Here is an 8061-nt window from a genome sequence, read left to right on the forward strand (position 1 = left end):
TAAAATTAAATTTTAATCCCATAGATATAGCTAATATAAAAAAATATTTCAATTAGAAAATTTACGTTTGATCAATAAAAACAATTCTAATCTCTGAGATAATTAAAAATAAAATAAATATTATTTTTAATGATTTATTTATAACAATAACAAGAGATACGAAATACATTGATATATTTTCATATTAACTTGGTATATATATCAAATGGATATTATATTAACATATCGAAATGTATTACAAACTCGACTCAACTGACAAGTTGAATTTCTTGTCTACCATCAGTGAATATCAGTAAAAATATGTATGTATAGATATATGAATTCTATTAAGTACTCGTATATACTTGACAAAAAATGTATTTAAAAATATTTTTATTTATATATTACTTATTATTAACAGCTATAAGAATATATATACAACAAAGGATTACAATAATACAATCTTCATATTCAAATAACATTTTACATTTGAAAAAAAATTCTGAGAAAAAAAATTAATTGATACTTTTATTAACATTTATTTTTAGAAAATGTAAATATATTTAAAAATGACATTGTCATAAAGATTTGCCATAAATAATCATAGCTAGGATAATTCGGCTTGCAATATCGATGTGACAGATCGTAAAAGATTGGTCGGACATCAAAATTTTATTTTATTACACTCAATCGAGACGAGAGGAGCATAAACGATGTTGTCATCTGCGTCAGGCGCACAATTACTGTCGACGTTTTAAGCATCGTCGTGTCGATGATAGCCAAAACGAGCATCCGGACATGGAAGAAAATAAGACAAAGCTATCAAGTTAAAAAAAAAACAAAAAAGAGAATTAAGAGGCTTAGAAGAACGCGGTCTTATTGGATGCTGATAATTGGTTTCTCTAGAATGAAATAGAGAGGATGGAAGAATGCATATTTAATTAAATCGAACAAAATCGAAAAAAATCAACGCATATTTTATTTTCACTTTTATTTTTTTATACTGCATACATGAAAAGAACAGGTTTGTTGAAGTATCTATTAATTTAGCTACAAATATGAAAATAATTTTGTTGGATTATAAACATAATTATGTAGGAGCACTCAAGTTGGTTACTAGAATATTAAAATTTTTACTCATTATGCTTGAGTTTTCTACACAAATATGTTTATCAAAATTGTTTTCAAATCTGTATATTTTCAGTAAAATCATTCTTTCAGTGTATTATTTCGCGTTAAATGTATTTAGAATCATATCTCATATTTATGTTAATCTCGTATTTATGTTAATCCATTATATATTTTTTAAATAAAATTAAAAACAGACTTCTAGAGTTACATTATAAAGCTGTCAAATACATTACGTAATAGAAGTGACAATCTATATATTATACTTTTCAATAATTTTCATTTTTTTTGTAATCATAATACATAAATTCGATTTCGAATTAATTCATCCATCTTCATTGTTGTGACTGTTAAGCGTTAATTATTTACAGATTATCACAGCTTATTTTGAATAACATATTAATTCTGTAAATTGCCGCTTATCATTTCTGACATAATCAATTTGACAAATAATCTTTGTCGCGAAGATATCTGCTGTTTCCGACACACATAGCTCACACGCTCGTCCGGCGCATCCTCCTTCCGAAAAGATTCCACATTCCGACACGTCCATCCCTAAACGTCGACCAACCCGGATAGTATATTCTTCCAGGAACAGTTGCATTGGCGCGAGCTGTGAGCCGAAAAAAAACGATGCCGTGAACATCATATTGGGAAACAACTTCACGGGCACAAAAAAAAAGCGGGAAGAAAAGGTAAAAAAATAAGACAAATTTCGTGTGTCATAACTGACTGAGAGTGCAACGAACTAACCGGATGGCATAGGCATGGAACATTCTTTCACTGTCGCTGTGTTAATTGCCACTTTTATCCACAAAGCCGGTCGCTCACGAGTTCCGAGGACATTCAGAACGGTCTCGACTGGATCGATCGCAGATCCTACCCAGTCGCTTTGTGCGATCTGGCTGCATTGTGAGACTATCGACGTGCCTCCCTCTCCTTTTCCTTCTCTCTACATCTCTTTTCATCTTCTTTTCTGCCTCTTGCACTAAGCCCCTGGCGTTGCTCCTGGTCCCACTGTGCACCAGAATGCCTCCGACCTCACCAAACTAGACGCCGGACTGGTTTTTGCCCAATTTAGATCCCCCATTGTTCGGTCCGCGCTGGAACGAAAATAAAGGAACCACTAACCGCGTCCTATTCGCGTACGCTGCATAGGAAAACACCGGCAGTGCCAATGAGCACACTCGGCCTCGTATCAAATTGGTGTATGATGGCGAGATAGGTGCAAGGTCACACCAGAAATGAGTGCGGGCGGGTAATCCAGATGGTTTTTTTTACTTCACGAAATGAATTTTCTGCTCTATGCTGAGTACAGTATACGGATATATTTTTTATCGCACTTCAACTCGATGTGCTCACTGACATTCTACTTGGCTTTCCATTTTTCAAAGTGAGATATAGTCGGCTAAGTTTTATTTTTTTTTTTAAGCGTGTGATATTTTGGCGAATTACACTGTTTTAGTTAGAAACGTGCGATTTTCAAAATTGTGCATTGCAATTACGATCTTTTTTAAAAGTCGTAGTAATTGCGATACATTATCGTGATTTTTGTATGTATATATTATATATTTGTTCAACCGTTCATTTTTGTTATATTAAAAATCATTGATAAGTTCAGAACAGTGACAGCTAAATAATAAAAAATAATTGTTAGAACGCAAACAAATACAAAAGCATTTTTTTATATATAATAACATTAAAAAATCCCTATTAAAGTTTGGAATATGTTTTCAAAGAAAAAAATTCCTTTCAAAATAGAAAATTATATTATTATATATATCATTATATTATATCATTATGTATATTCTTTTTACTGTGCGTTAGTCTTGTTTGTAGCAAATATTAATCTTAGGCACGATTTTAAGTCGTATTGCGATTTTGTGATTAAAAGCCAGATACATATCGCATTACGATTCAAAAAATGAAAATCGCGGCGCTTGCGATGTATCGCAAAATCGGATAGTCTCAAGTTTAGTTGCTTCAGTCTTACAAATAATCCGCAAGAATTTACTTGCAACACCACGTGAAACAAAAATGCATTATTTCAGCAAATCAATAAGAAGCTGAAGTGCATATCGATGTATTCCCAGAACTACGTATAGTTAGTTTATTGTGCTGTCTCTGTCCCTCTCGAAATATTACGTCGAAATGCGATGAAAGAAGCTCTATGAGCAACCAGGTGTAGATGACCTCCAGGTGTTTCTTAATGCAACGTCAAGACAGCCTTACAACATTATCTTCTTGATTATTTTTATTTAAAAGCATCCTGATATATTTTCACATTAAATCATCGCGGAAACTATTTCTTCAGCTATTTAGTTAATTGTAATAAATAAAATAATTTGTATCGGTCACGAATCATATACTTCTTTACTATACTTTTTTATATTAGAGTGTACTAAGATTAATAATTATTTCCTCAATTTTCAATTGTCGATTAAATGAAAACATAGACTCGAAGATTAAATAGAAAATTAATTCCATTCAAAAACAAAATATACATTCCCACTGTGTGCATTCTCAGAAACGATCTACAAGTAAAATATGCGTCCTCCTTCTAAGTGGCTTGAATAATTTAATGAGAACCTATTGCAGCAAAAAAAATAGTTACTTTGTCGGTACACCGGGTCCTCATTATACGGCACGTAACGGAACTCAATCCCTTTCTCTATTTCTACAGTCACCATGTATTTTCTATATGGAATGTGTTACGTATAGCATCATCCATTACTACGAAGATTAAAGGACTCACTATCTAATTCTCTTTGCTTTAATTATCCTACGAGACGTAACATTCTCAATAATGGCAAACTTCTCATTATGCTACTTGAAACAATAATAGAACTAAAAGGATTACGCAAAAACGAGCATTTTTTAAATTAATTATACTAATTTAAGGTTTTATGTAAGAACATTTGAAGATTACTTCTAGAATAATTTTTTACACTCAGCCGAATCTATCAAAATATTTTCATCAGATTTGGTTTTTGAGATTTAAACATACTTATTTCAAATATATATAAATTTTATTGAAATAAAAAAATAAATTATAAGGGTTAAGCATTATATAATTATATTATTTAATTTTTGTTTTTTTATATAAATTTGGATCGATTTCACATATTAGAATCCAGTAATCGCCTAGCACGTCTTCGTCCTAATATTGATAACATCTATCATTTATCACTAAATTTTATTAGTAAAAACGTTCGCCTTGCTCATTACATGTTGCACTCATATTATTTGGAAAAAAACGCAATATCTTAAAAATTCGACATGATAAAATTTTTCTGGGGGCAGATTAGAACTCAACGCTCTAAAATACGTTTAAAAAAGTTTCTTTTTCTTACACGGAAAAATTATTCAAAATTTATAAACTGTAAAAAAATTACACAATGTCATGGCGTATTTCGAGCTATAATTAAATTAACTTTAAATTAATACAATCAAATGTGTTGATTGTATTCATTAAGCTATGACATTATGTAATTTTTTAAGAAAACGAGCATTTTTATTCTAATTATAAACTGTTATTTGTGAATATAATATCTCATTGATTGGATAATAAAAAAATTATAATAATGATACTAATAATTCGTAAAGACAAGTAACAAAGAAATATCTTCTAATCGCTCTTATTTGGATTTTAATTGATTTTCAATCGCCTTTCCGATTTGTAGCCGCAAGACAGTATGAAGTACAGTAGCTCGTTGGGCGACAATAATGATCATTGATTCATACGTCATCTGGTTGCAGTATGTGTCACTGCGTTACTACACTTATAGAAACAGGCGGCGTTAGATGCATCACTGATTCGTCACGCGGGATAATTCCGCACAAGCTGCTCGAATAATCGAATGACGAGTATGAAAAATCTCCTAATCATTAATGAATGCACTATTAGTCATTCACAGATACAACAGTAATTTTCTTGACCATTTATAGTATGTTTTTAATTGCGGACTAAAGAACTTGTGAGTTACACTGTTAAATTCACAATATTAATTAAATTATGCCTAATTTGAATTATTTTTAATCATTCTTATAGATCGTCACTGCTCTTATTTAATTAAAACAATAGAGTTAAACAAGAAATATTAAATTTGACCCAAATTTTATTTATTATTTACTTTAAGTATGTACATTAATATGTATGCGGTTTGTTTTGAAATTAAACAATTATAAACAATTAATTTAATCACATAAATAGGTTGATTAAATGTTGTATCTTTAACCACAGGTGTATAAAAATTATTACTACTTTTAATATTTCTATAAAATATGCAACATTTCTGCAAAATTACGTTTAAATATTTCACGTTAAAAAATAAAGTATTGCTATTAATAATGTCTTCAATTATGGTAATCAACAGAACGAATAAAAGAAAAAAAACATTTAAGCCAGACTATCAACGAGAAATCAAATGTACATTTAGGTCAATCAATAACACGACGCATATCGGATTCTTTAACCCTATACCTTCGACGCAGAACGCCTTGCCCTTACCACTACGAATTCTGATCACATATAGAGAGTACAACGACATACTTTCTTACGCCGGAAATTCGAACACAAGTGAAGCTAACAGAAATACAGGCCCAATTAAATGTTGAACCTATATCTTGCGCGTTTTGCTAGTGATCCTTTCACAGCCGTGTCATAAAATGTATACTTTAGTATAAAAAAAAGTGATCAAAGTGCTGCGGAATTCCAAGCTGAAGAAACGCTCTACCATAAATTTCGAAAATTAGCGAAGGCTCTCCTTTAATCTGTCGACATATTGGGCTCATTAACGAATAATAACGTCTGCTATTCTAGAAGGGATTGCAAGAATAAAGCTGCATTTGATAAACAAATATTTAAAAAACGCAATAATTATACATGTTCGATTAAAAATGGCTTATAGTTTAGCAACCGGGTATTCTTTGTTGACTCATTTGTTTAAACAAATTGTTTATCACGATAAAGAATCGAACAAATATTACATGCACATTGAATTGAAATACCACGATACAACAAAAAAAAAGAAGATATCGATTTAAGTATTATGATTCAAATCAAAAAAAGAAGATATCCACCGATTCTATCATTACATTTGCGATCAAGTTTTAGCACTCCAACATTTTATTTTCTCTTATGTTCTCATTATTTTATTACTTAACTCGACAACAACCCAGTCAACACCAATTAGAAGTAACATAATATTAATGTTATAATTTCGCACTGAACAATGTAACTGTATAACATCGTGTATTATATTACATTCATATTGTCGAGTGCGAAATTACAGCATTGATATTATGTTACTCTTACGATTACTCTCGCGTCTACTAAAAAAAATTCTGTTTCCAACAGTTTTTTGACATAGTACAGTCACGCTTAAACGTACGACTCGACACAAAAGATAGCTACAGCCCTGACGTTAAGTCGAGCCCTGCAAAGGGCCCGGCGATCGTCGGCCCCACTCCTGGGCCCAGACCCGTGCTGGAGCCTCTCTGCCCATTCCATTCCAGAGTCGTAGCCGTCTCTCGCGTGCATCGCCCGCCGGAGGAAGCATTCCATTCATGTCTCGGAGCGCGCAACACGCTCGTCGCAGCGCCGCGTGAGAAAGAGAAGGCCACGAAAGAGGGCCCCGCCGCGAGGAGAAGCGCAGGGTCCTCACTACCTGGCGCCGCCTTCAGCGACGACGACGACGGGCCGTGATGACGGCCGTGATGACGATCGACGGGTTCGCCAGGAACGTCTGCCGCCCGCCCTGCGGATCCATCCAACGCCAAACACGTGGTCCTGCGTTATTGTCTCGCCGACGCGCCGAGCGCATCCGGGGAATCCGGGGATGCAGTGAAGCTGCACTGGTGCGTTCTTTCGTTTACCTTGCTCCTTTCTTTTTTACATCGCTTTCTCGTCCTATGCGAGTCTCGCAAAATATTACGTACCGTCGATCGCAAAAAGGAAATTCGTCAAACGTGATTGCTCTTGATAAAAACGATATAGAGTAGGAGTATTTTTTTTATATTGAATCTCAAAAGTTCCGTGCAAACATGAATCGCGGAGGTGTGAAGATAATACGCGTATTATCTCGCTTTTATTTCGAGATAGAATTGGGTGTCTGTAAATATAGCGGCTTGATTAAGAGGTTTATCATGTGTTTGTGCTACTGATAAAGACGAGTGGTTAGAATGGTAAAACATTTAGCGAGATGTCTGCCTTGTCGCGCCGGCGCCGACTAGAATGCTATGGGAATCTCGTGTTCCCTATTTTCAAGTAGATAACGTCTCATTTCGCAGCGGAATTAATACAAATTTCATAATCCTTCACCGGTGAAGTAAATTCTAACTCTTCTATTAGCGGTTGAGAAAACAGCAAATTTTTTATCGTACCAGATTATATAAAAATCTGAAAAACTTCAATATATTTGTCAAAGCTTCAACGAATGTCTACCATCTTAGAAGTTGAACTGTATTTTACTTATTTTCTTTAGATTTAAATTTATTTATTTATAAAAATTCATACAATAAATATCGATGATGTCTTTAAAGACCCTATTTGCCGGTGGAAGATTAAACTTTATTCATATAGCCTTGGCGGAGTGTAATTATGCAATAAGCAAAACAATAATCTTATTATTTTCCATGTCAAAATCGTACATCAATACTGTCGCGTCGATAAAACCGTAATCGTAATATGACTCAGTCTGTGAATTATCTTTCGAATACCAAGCTACATATTCTGATTCCTATCATATCTGCTTTCTGCTTATTTAAAATCATTCACTGGCACTGTGGTGGATCGCAGAGAACGGCGCTATTGTAAATAATCTTTATTTAGCAAAGCGGTCTGCGAAGGGTCGTAACCGACCGTCATCCTGACTCTTTTCGTCTTCAAAGCGCATAACCGCCGCGCATCCTCCGCATGCTAACGCGGCTGTTGAACTCCCCGGTCCCTCTTCA

General features: G+C 33.6%; 1 protein-coding gene across 1 annotated transcript in view; it reads left to right on the top strand.

Annotated features, from left to right (window-relative positions):
- The first annotated feature begins 6683 nt into the window (after positions 1–6683).
- Positions 6684–8061, top strand: part of LOC108751025 (cyclin-dependent kinase 4-like) — a 16873-nt gene continuing 15495 nt past the window's right edge. Inside the window, exon 1 of the mRNA XM_018490951.1 lies at positions 6684–6966. The gene's annotated coding sequence lies outside the window, so the exon portion shown is untranslated. The remainder of the gene's footprint in view (positions 6967–8061) is intronic.

Source organism: Trachymyrmex septentrionalis, unplaced genomic scaffold, assembly GCF_001594115.1.
Source record: "Trachymyrmex septentrionalis isolate Tsep2-gDNA-1 unplaced genomic scaffold, Tsep1.0 scaffold40, whole genome shotgun sequence".
NCBI classification, from domain to species: Eukaryota; Metazoa; Arthropoda; class Insecta; order Hymenoptera; family Formicidae; genus Trachymyrmex; species Trachymyrmex septentrionalis.